Source organism: Amphiura filiformis, chromosome 19, assembly GCF_039555335.1.
Source record: "Amphiura filiformis chromosome 19, Afil_fr2py, whole genome shotgun sequence".
In the NCBI taxonomy this organism is placed as follows: domain Eukaryota; kingdom Metazoa; phylum Echinodermata; class Ophiuroidea; order Amphilepidida; family Amphiuridae; genus Amphiura; species Amphiura filiformis.
Window position 1 is genome coordinate 17526659 of NC_092646.1, and position 11172 is coordinate 17537830.

Here is an 11172-nt window from a genome sequence, read left to right on the forward strand (position 1 = left end):
TGACAAACTATAAGATTCACCTACTGATATATACCTAAAGGCCAGGGGTGTTACTACTTGCCTTTGTTTACATTACCAATTCAAAAGATGATTGGTGGAAGTGATTATCAAAGTATTAAAGTCAAAATGATTGGTTATGCTTTTAGAGACTCGTTACTATTTACTTGTCCAAATTTAGTTAAAGATAAGAATATCAGGTTATGATATGTATAATGTACCTATGTCATATTATTTACTTTAATAATCTGATTAAAAATACTAATACAAATACAAATATGTCAGGTAAATATGTAATATAGCGTGTGTCTCAAACGGGAGGGGGCACTCGAATATGTCGTACCTGTGCCTATCGGAATGAAAAGGTGGTCATTCCATGTGGGCTCCAAAAAGATGGGGGTCATTCGCTGACAATTGGATGTCATTGACAGTGAAAATATTTCCAAAACATCCTTAAGGCTACGCTTGATTTCAACCAATCTTGTCCTCAAACTTGCTGCAAGTAGCCACCTGAACCAATATATTTTTCGAAAATAATAGTTTTAACCTAGCTTATAAAATAAAATTATAAAAATGTCCTTTGCAAGTGTTTCAATTTTTGTTTAATTATTTGAGCATGACGATTTTTCGGGAAAGAGGCCAGGAAATTATGTGGATAAGTACCGATTTCATTGTGATTTCGGAAACGTGCCACAAACAAACAATAAAGTAATGTACCTACTTATTCTCCAGATAAGCCGTCCAAATTTGAAACAGTAAGCTTACATATTTATAGCATTTTAATGAAAATTATAGGGTACTGAACATGACACCTTTTTTGCAACAACGATATTATGTTAGTGTGCGACTATATCGACACAATTTTTCCCTACATTATTTCCTCTAACCCTTGAATTACTGAGCCAACCCCTCTCTAAGGTCATCTTTGATGGCCTGTCCTAACCCCCATACCCAGGCGCTAGGATAAAAATTCATTATATCACTAAATTGGGCGCAGAAGATTGATCAACGATTAGCTTAGGTAGTTTGGGCGTAAACGCGCGCTTTTTTTTATGATGAAAAATCTTAGGAGGAAGGGTTGGTACCAGCTAAAACATGTCCATCAAATGTCATGAATCAGCTAAAGCAAACAGGCAAAATTTTCCAAAATGGACTTCCGAGATATGCACAAATTTAGTTTCAGGTACCGACATTTTATGCTATTTACTTTACAATCTCATAATATTCAGGTGCAGTGCTCCAGTGTTAGTACTTATAATTATTATTGCATTTAGAGGAATCATTCGATTTTCACAATAATAAAAGAAACTTTTATATCGATGTCATACTCATGCTTGTAAAGCACATGTCATCATGCTGTTTACATTACATTTTGTACATGTCAGTCAGTAGTCAGCGTTAGTACTTGATTTGGAAGGCAGAGATTTTGTCTACAGTGCATGGTTGAATATACATTACGAATAGGGGATTTCCCCTAATCATGCTTAGGCCTAAAAAAAATTGTTTGATTGGCGTAACCCGACCGACCCTTAAAATAGGCCCGAACCTAGACACCCACAGGGAAAGAAAGCTGGCGTCTTCAAAATATTAATTATTATACTAAAAATACTGAACAGCTTTAACTGCAATATGTTTATGATTTTTATCACGGTCACAGATCATTCATCTAATTTGTAACTTAATTTCTTGCCTATGACACTTCCTATAATGTGGTGTGAGAGTTTCGTGAGCGAAGGGGTTCTATAGACCACCTGCCCTCTCTCTTAGTTACTACCGAGGTGCAGGGCTTTAGCAGTGTTAAAATATTTTGAGTTAGCACAAAGGTTATTTCAAAAGGACAAGGCAAAGAAGTATAGACTGTTTGCACTTACAAAAATAAAACAATTTCTCTGAAAAGGATAATAACGATAAGATAGCAATATTGTAATTGAAGTAATACCAAAGGTTATTCGATCAAAGGACATTGCGCTCTAACAAGATCATTATTACTAGCACCAAAAAAATCACAAGGACAGGGCAAAGAGGTCTAAACTGTTTACGCTTACAAAAATAGGAAAATTCTCTGAAGAAGATACCATTGATCAACGATAAGATTCGATCAGAGGACACTGCGCTCTAAAAGTTCACCTTTCGCTGAGAAAACGTAGCAAACAAATATGTCCAGGGATTTAAATGATCTTCTCCCCATGGGAACCGACCTCGGGCTTGGGAAAAATGGTCTTTGTAGCAGTCCAGGCAGGGATTGCCAAATATGGACCATGAGGAGGACTATTGCATGGTAGTAACCTCCCAGGACAACGTCTGCACTCCGTTAATCTTACTACCCCCATAAAGTCTACCTATGCGCAAAAGCATGCCGACTGGGAGGCTCAAAATACCAGGACAAAATCAACCAAAAGTTGTAATGCATCATATCTCCTTTCGCCCGGTATCAATTAGTACATCCAAAATATACACGGAAATTTGTGGACACGGTAATGGAGTTATGTGTACGAAATTCCTTGTAGTGGCGGTAACTCAACTTATAAAGGTGCACATACATAGGCGTCAATCCCGGGGGAGAGGGGGCACACCTCCCTCCACACACACACACCCACGCACATTTTTCGGCAAAATGACCCATTAGTTGTTCTTTTCAGCCACTTTTCGACAATTCATGCCGATTGCCCCCCCCCACCCCCACCCACCAAACATTTCAAGCCGGATTGGCGCAAATGTAGGTGAAACAGGTAGACAGTATGAAACATCATGATGCAGTCATGTCTACAGTAGAATTCATCTCGACCTTTGCAGGACTTAAACCCCATTAAAAGCTTAAACCAAGATAACACTCATTGAAGCAGCTCAACTGATTAAATCAGATCTTCTCTGGTTGTGCACAAGTGTCTGTTTTACATGTGCGACATCGCAATAAAGCTGGTATTATAGCTTCAGTTGGGTAACCGATTATAAAGGAAACGAAAGGAAACAATGGTATGTGTACCTTTGTTCACGAAATGAGACAATGACCTGCTTTTGTTAACCAGCATTCTTCAAAATGAGCAACATAATGATTGTTGACTTAACACGGTTTGGAAATAATTTCTTCATATTTTTGGTGTTATCTGTCGTTTACATATCCTTCCTAAAACACAAAAGTGCGACCCTCTCCAAACATCTAAATTAGCTAAAAATTTAGGACATGTTACAAAACTATATTTTCTAGAAAACATAGACAGTCACTTCTATAAATCACAAGGTTTTGAATTAAATCAAATAGTGGAACTTACCTTTTTTGCAACTTGCTACGTTGCGTCTGAAACCATCAGACTTCATCAGGCCCCAGTCCCATGGTCCCATGCGTGAGATAAGTTGTGTCTCCCAGATGGCTTCCTTGATGCCTCTCCTATGCCACTGTTCCTCCTTATCGAGAATCACTGCGTCCTCGGTGTCAATATTATGACCAGTGTCTTTAAGGTGAAGGTACACGGCGGAGTTCTGGGCCACATGACCAGCCCAGCGGGTCAGTTGCCTGATGAAGTCTGATGGTTTCAGACGCAACGTAGCAAGTTGCAAAAAAAGTAAGTTCCAGTATTTGATTTAATTCAAAACCTTGTGATTTTAACGACTGGATGACTGAGAATATTCACCACTTCTATAAATATTTTGCCGAATTTTGTTTATCTCAAATTAAATGATAATAATATCAAGATCTGAAAGTTCATGTCATGACATTAGATAATATCGTGACAACAAGGAATATACTTGCATAAGAAATGATTTGTACCCATCATGCATATGTTATTTATGTTTTAAGAAATAAGAAAGCCTAATTTTTGGGAGAGCGTTAGAGTACTCGCCTTGGTGCATGAGGTCCGGGGTTCAATTCCCTGTGGTGGTAACTTGCTGGGGGTATTTAACTTAAATAAAAAAATCTGAATTTAACTGGCAACATCTGTAGATTTAAATTCAAACTTCCGATCTACCCCATGGTTCATTTGGAATTGGGAAATGAAACCATGAGAATACTCCGTCTTTCGGAGGGGACGTTAAGCCTTCGGTCAATCCCGTGTATACATGTATTTCGGTGTCAGTTTCAAAAAGAGTAGGTAATGTACCCCTGAACGTTTCAAGCCGATGAGTCCCAGTTTGTTAATGGGGAGCCTTTAAAAAGATTAGCATTGCTATTTGGTCGTCCTGCTTAAGCAAATAAATCATGATTCAACAAACGCCCAATATTTTGAAAATATACGCCCGATTTAAATAAGGATTTCTACATCGTGAAATTACCGTCCCTAACGTACTTTATTCTCTCACAAATATAACCGCGAGCATACGAATGCGACTGATAAGACACCGCTGATGAATTAAAAATTTGTTCCCATCAAGCGATATCAGCATTAAATTCATAAATGCATTGTGTGCGGTTTTTGGCAAATTGTGGTGCAGCTGAACTCTCTGATGCAAAAAAAAATGCTTGTTTTGTGCTTTGAAAATATTATTTAAACTGTTTTACCACAATTAAAAAAATATAATAATATTGTAATATCATTTGCAATATTTTAGTAAAACATTTAAAATGAATAAATGAATAATGCCAAAGGTTATAAATGTCAGTTGTTTTGCATTGAAGTAGGCAGTCATGGCCTCTTAACTCACGAAAACGAACGACGTCTGAAATCCATTTTACAGGCTACCCAGCAAACATTATTCGCAAAAGGTTATAAAAGGTTGTCAGAAAACGTTTAAATGTCGGGTTATATTATAGGGTATATTAAGAGTATAAAATGTTTTCATAAACTTAAAAAACATTTTTTTGATAATCTACTGCTCAGCAAACAAAAATGTTTTACAGAAAACGTTTAAATGTCGAGTTATATAAAGGGTATAAAACGTTTTAATAACATTCCAAAAACATTCTTGAAAACTTGATACAAAACATTCTAAACAGAATGTTATTTTGGGGTTGAAAAATATTTTGCGAAAAATGTTTGCCCAAAATATTTTCAATAACGTTTTAAAAACGTTTTCATGACCTTTATATAACCCGACATTTAAAAGGTTTTGAAAAAAACATTTTAAGAACATTTCTGTGTTGGCTGGGTTCAAATATTTTAACATAATGTTATTTAAGTATTGACACAATATTTGGCAAAAATGTTTGCAAAAATAGTTTTCAATAACATTTTTGAAAACATTTAAAAATATTGTTGTAGTATGTTTTTCATACAAAACGTTTTAAAACGTTATCATGACCTTTATATAACCCGACATTTTAATGTTATTAAAACGTTTTTACCTAAACCAGAAGCCAAAATATAACTTATTTAAAACGTTTTTAAAACGTTTTCGTGTTTGCTGGGTAGCACGAAGAAAGTCAAACCTCTGAAGAAGGAGCTCAGTCAACTCGCCCTCCTTTCAAGCTATACCATCTGGAATGCGCGGCATAATGCTGTTTGGGAGAATTGTTCCTACATAAAATGCTGAGCTCCTCTTCTGGAGGATTCCCCTTCTGCTTCCCTCATCCATGCCATTCCCAGGCTTTCAGGTTATCTTTTTTTTTTTGTTCTTGTCACTATTGTCACTTTGCGCACGAGGTTGCTCTATGTTATCAAGAAAAGCCTCTTCAAATATTGCCACGCTTACTGAGAGCTGCATTGATTGGGCAAGACCGGGGGAATAAAGTCGTGTTCACATAAGTCGGACATAAGTGATTTATTACCGGTAATAAGTGACTTCCGACCGTGTGAACACGATTTCCAAGTAGTCGCTTTAATACACAAATGACAAAGGCGGTGAGATCACCGATATGATATAGAACACTCGCCTGACCAACCTATGAATTTTCACAAACTGAAAACTGTCCTCTCCACAGGTCCAAAGATTTGGAATAATTTACCTGACTTCGTTAAAACGGCTGTTAGTGTAAATTCTTTCAAAAAAAGTATTTCATCACTCCTCCAGAAAAATAATACCAGTTTAAATGTAATTTAAATCAAAATATTCGTAATTTATTGTTTTATCATTTTGTCATTTCAATATTTGCCAGTTTTCCCTACTTCTAATTTGGGCTCTTTCTCACTGGTGGCTTCTGGTGCCATGTGCCTTCTTGTGAGGTATATTTCGGTTCGGTTCCACTGGCTGACCTCGAGTTCTGATTTGAATGAGTTAATTGATCAAATGTTCTCGAATGTAAGTTCATTCGTGCTGGTAATAAACAATTTCAAAAAGATTAAACTGACTTTCAGCACAAAATTTCACTAACCTTGAATTTTCGATGTGTGACACACATCTTCATCAGAAGAAGTCCTAAGATGTTGTGATGGACTTGCCCTTTTGTTGACCATTGGCGACTTTTGGTCGAAGATCAAGAAGAAATCGCCAGAACTAAATCGCGATCAAGGACTGGAATTGCCAACCTTATACAATGCCCTCATTCGACCACAAGTTGCCAATGGTCAATAAAAGGGCAAGTCCATCACAACATCTAAGGACTTCTTCTGATGAAGATATGTCACACATCGAAAATTCAAGGTTAGTGAATGTTTGTGCTGAAAGTCAGTTTAATCTTTTGGAAATTGATGAAATGTTTGTAATATAAATGATTCTTTTCTCATAACTGATATTTATAATGTTTTTTGTTTGTTTGTTGGGGTGTGTGTGTGTGTGTGTTTCTCGGCCACCGCTCTTGTCATGTCATGTTTGTATGTCTGTTTGGTTTTTTGGTTTTTAATTTAATTGTCAGGTGGTGCAACGTCTTCTCAGGCTTTTGCTTGCAGTTGCACCTCCCCATCTTGTTTTTATAAAAATGTTGTTGGTGTTATTTTATGTACGGTGTGATTTTGATGGAAATAAATTGAATATGAATATGAATATGAAATTTATGGGAAGTGGAAGGCAAACTATCTACAGATTCGGTCCGAGTTTTGGATTGATTGATAATGGTATAGTCTAGTCTACATTACCAGTCGTTATCCACGGACCCGGAGGAGGGTCTTATAATGTATGACATATTATATTTGGAACTGAGTGCCTTTAAAGTCAACAATAATGTTCTTTTTGTTTGTCGTATCTTAATAGCAATAGATTTGAGTTGTACATATTAATTCTTCTCTTTACGGTACGATTCATAAATCTCCATATGAATCTTGAGTCCTTAATTTAATGTCAATGCTTTCTTGATTACATTACTTGTAAAATTGCTATGACCACTGATAACTCCATAGTACGCCATGGTGATTAATTTATGTCAGGAAGATCACAATCTAAACATTATTATGGACTTTGATTTAATTAGCATGATTAACAATCTTCCGAGTTTGATCTCTGAAATGGTGGTGATATACAATCACGAACTTATAAACAAGTTTGTTAGAACGTAGGCTGTCTCTCTGTAGAAGGTGGCGGCATGATGAAGAACCGTTGCTGTGTTGACTGATGCATGGTCTGACTCGGTGAAATAACTGTTAAGACAGCAATGATTGCAATAATGATGACAATTGAATAATAATAATAATAATAATAATAATAATAATAATAATAATAATAATAATAATAATAATAATAATAATAATACATTAATAATAATAATAATAATAATAAAGATGTTACATATTTGATATAAAAGAAACAACACCACAGCTGCCACAACCACTACCACCTCCACCATCACACCATCAACACTTCCATCGACACCGACATCATCATCACCATCATCATCATCATCATCATCACCATCATCATCATCATCATCATCATCATCATCATCATCATCATCACCATCACCATCATCATCATCCGCATCATCATCATCATCATCATCATCATCATCATCATCATCATCATCATCATCATCATCGTCGTCATCATCATCGTCATCGATTATTATCATCATGCATCATTCATCCTCAATCGCCATCGATTATTATCATGATTATTCTTACTTTGTCCAATTTGTCCAGTCGGTGATTGTACCATAAATATGTTTACAGGTTGATCATGTTGATGCCCATATAAGGCCTGGTTATCGTATGCCGTGTATGCAATCTAAATTGATACATATATTATTATATATTTTCTCAGGCATGTATCCTCTGGATCCTCGCATTTAATATTTAATGTCTCATATTGACTGATGTCATGCTATGACATAGCAGATAGGCCGCCCTCTCTAATTATAATTGATACATATAAGCATTGATACAAGACACAAGATAGGATAATTTTATTTCCCATAATTCACATGAAATCACACAAGTATAAATCTTAAAAAACAAATAAACAAAGGCAATACTAGTATCAAACAAGCGAACTATGGAGGGGATGACCAGAAGGTCAGTAAGGCCAGAGGAAGAACAAAGAAATGTTACCACCAAAAGAAGTAAAAACAAAACAAATCAAACAAAGACTAACAAGAATTTGAGACATTTTGAGCCAAACAAAATTGTTTCGCTTGCCCAAGATCGCATTAGTTGGAGAAAGCCCCGGGAGAAAGCTTGTAGTCGCCTGCTCCGCAGCCGACTGATGATTATGATGATATGAAATATCATCTCTTGTGATAACAGAAGGGAATTCTGCCTGTTTCATGATATATGCCGTAAACTACAGGTCCAGATACATTTTCATGAAGTATGAACTATGATATAGAGCGATGCCGATTTCATCACTGTCTGTTCGCTATAGATAACGGGCCTTACCTGGGATATAAAGCTCAGATAAGCAGGCATGGAGCTAGTCCCTATACCTATTCCGCTTTTAAAGGTCGAACATTCTCTAGAAATTTCCCGAATCGCTGGCTGGATTTTGGATGGCAATCATGTATTGTCAAGTTTATATGTTTCTTTGAAGCTCGAAAGCTAACTCACGGTTGTTTGATGTAATCATTTATTACTGTTTCTAACAAAACATAACATAATTTTAAATTCTAGGCCTTTACAATACCGACTGCTATTACACTAATACCGGTATATACATATATTTTTTAGCTATTTTCAACTTAGATTGTCTTTTCTTTATCAAAATTTTCATCTTTTCCTGCCTTTTTGTGGTAATTTTTATTCTATAAACTGTTGTGTGCAAATCGAGGGCGATATTTACATATATTTTAAATTTAATTTAGCCCAATAATATGATCATTCCTTTCATTTCATGATAAAAAGTAGAATATTTCCATGCTATATGTCACTCATTTTGATGTTTTAAGGTTATTAATTATTTTAAACTGTTGTGATTTGGTAGTTCACAGCATCTTACGAATGGTAGAGAGCTTTGGCAAAAACTGTATTGCTCAATTCATAGCGAGTGTGTAGAAGAAATATTATTAAAATATCACAGATATACTTTTATAGGTGCTGCGGTTCTTGAGTTACGTTGTAAAGAGGGCTGAAACAACAACACTTTTGTAAAACGTACATAACTCATTAACAACAATAATTTAAGCAAGTTTGCAAAGTATACGATTTGTAGAATGAACATTTGCAAAACATCAAGGTGTTATTTTTCAATAATATATTGATCTAGATAATGAAAATCGATTTTTAGGTTGCCTCGACCAACAATACCTCGTCTACCCTTAATGCCATTAGACAAGTTTGTACCCCTTGTAAAGATACAAACAAGATTAAGATAAATAGCGCCATCAGTGTTCAACTTTGCTTAAAATGAATACAGTTCTACATGTCATTAAACAACCGTGGACTCTCATGGAGTCAATTCATCCGAGATTTCTGTCAGTCATGTCAGAGGCCTTCATACAAATATCTAACACTTCACAATCACATGTAAAAACATGCGCGTGCAAAACACACAAATCATAGGCATAAGAACGTGTACGTACACCCCAACACGCGCGATAACATACACAAACTTTTTAAAGACATATTGTAACATTTCCATAAAAAATGTGGTTTTTACTTTCAGATAGACCCCCTTTAATTCTGAGCCGAACAACTGAAGTAAAGCAATGAAAATTTTAATAATTCCAGCGCCGTATCTGAGAGTGCATCCAACCTCCACGGGAAACGCAGCGGACCAGATCACAACAGACACTTGTGATCAAGCCATCAGCCAAGATGGCGAAAGCACAAGCCGTGAGTAATATTTCTGGGTTTGTCACGCAAAATAAGAAATAGTGTGGTCGGTCCTGTTTGACGGATTATGACCATCCAGTATAGTGATTACCTGCATTTGGCGGCCATTTTGGACGCAATCTTGGAAAAGAAACCTTGTATTTTTGGGAAATTCCTGATTATGTTTTGAGGTCATGTCAGGAACCTAAAAAAATTTGGTTTGGTTTAGTTATGTGGGGTGCAAAGGAGGTGGTCCTAGCTCCCCTAGTATACGTACACTGTACGTCGTACAGTGTAAACATCGCGTGGGTGGTATAACACACGCTTTAACTTAATTAACTTACCATATTATTTGGTGTGGACTGACATCGACAGCATTTGAAACAGCACAAACATGTAGCATAACATGCGAAGGCTGACGACACGATGCTAAGAACCATTTGTATGGAGGCTAATACTGCTATCAGCGAATTCACTGCTACTCTTGATTCCTTGAAAAAATAATAATAAAAAATTGTATTAAAATCATCTTTAATACATATTTTATATGTATGTGTCATATTTTATTTCAACAACTCTTCCTATACCTCTGTACAGGAGCCAACCGTTGTTAAACCGTGATGAACCCACACTTTTACTGTAGCGTATACGCGAACGCGAGCGACGCGAGAGCGCGTAAAATTCGTCATGCCTGGAACCTTTGTGCGTATGCCAGCTTACAAGTTGAATTCGGTATTTTTCAGGTAGCGGCTAAACATTGCCGTTTTATTCTGTAGTTTTATTGCTGATATCAAAAGAGAAATCATCGAAGTTTTTGTAAGGCTGAGTGGCAATGATGAACTGACATTCCTCGTAAAATAATCGTGAATTATACGATATTTAGCTTCTTTTCGTTGTTGAAGGATTCAATCATGTTTCACCGTTATTCATCACCGTTTAACAACTCGCGTCTGGCGCGTCTGCGTGGTTTACTTCGCTCGGGCAGCTAAAGCTGCCCTCGCGAAGTAAACCACGCAGACGACGCGGCCGCATCGTTGTTAAACGGTGATGAACAACGGTGAAACATGATTGAATCCCTAAATGTATGTGTCTTTTTGCTGGCAAATAAAATGATATGATATGATATGAT

At 36.4% G+C, this 11172-nt stretch overlaps 1 long non-coding RNA gene across 1 annotated transcript; it reads right to left on the reverse strand.

The window, feature by feature from the left end:
* Positions 1–7328: 7328 nt before the first annotated feature.
* On the reverse strand, positions 7329–10530 carry LOC140141189 (uncharacterized). Its single transcript, XR_011857372.1, has 3 exons — positions 10388–10530; positions 7920–8022; positions 7329–7439 (listed from the first exon to the last, which is right to left on the reverse strand). It is a non-coding gene; the product is annotated as an uncharacterized lncRNA (long non-coding RNA).
* Between the last annotated feature and the right edge of the window lie 642 nt (positions 10531–11172).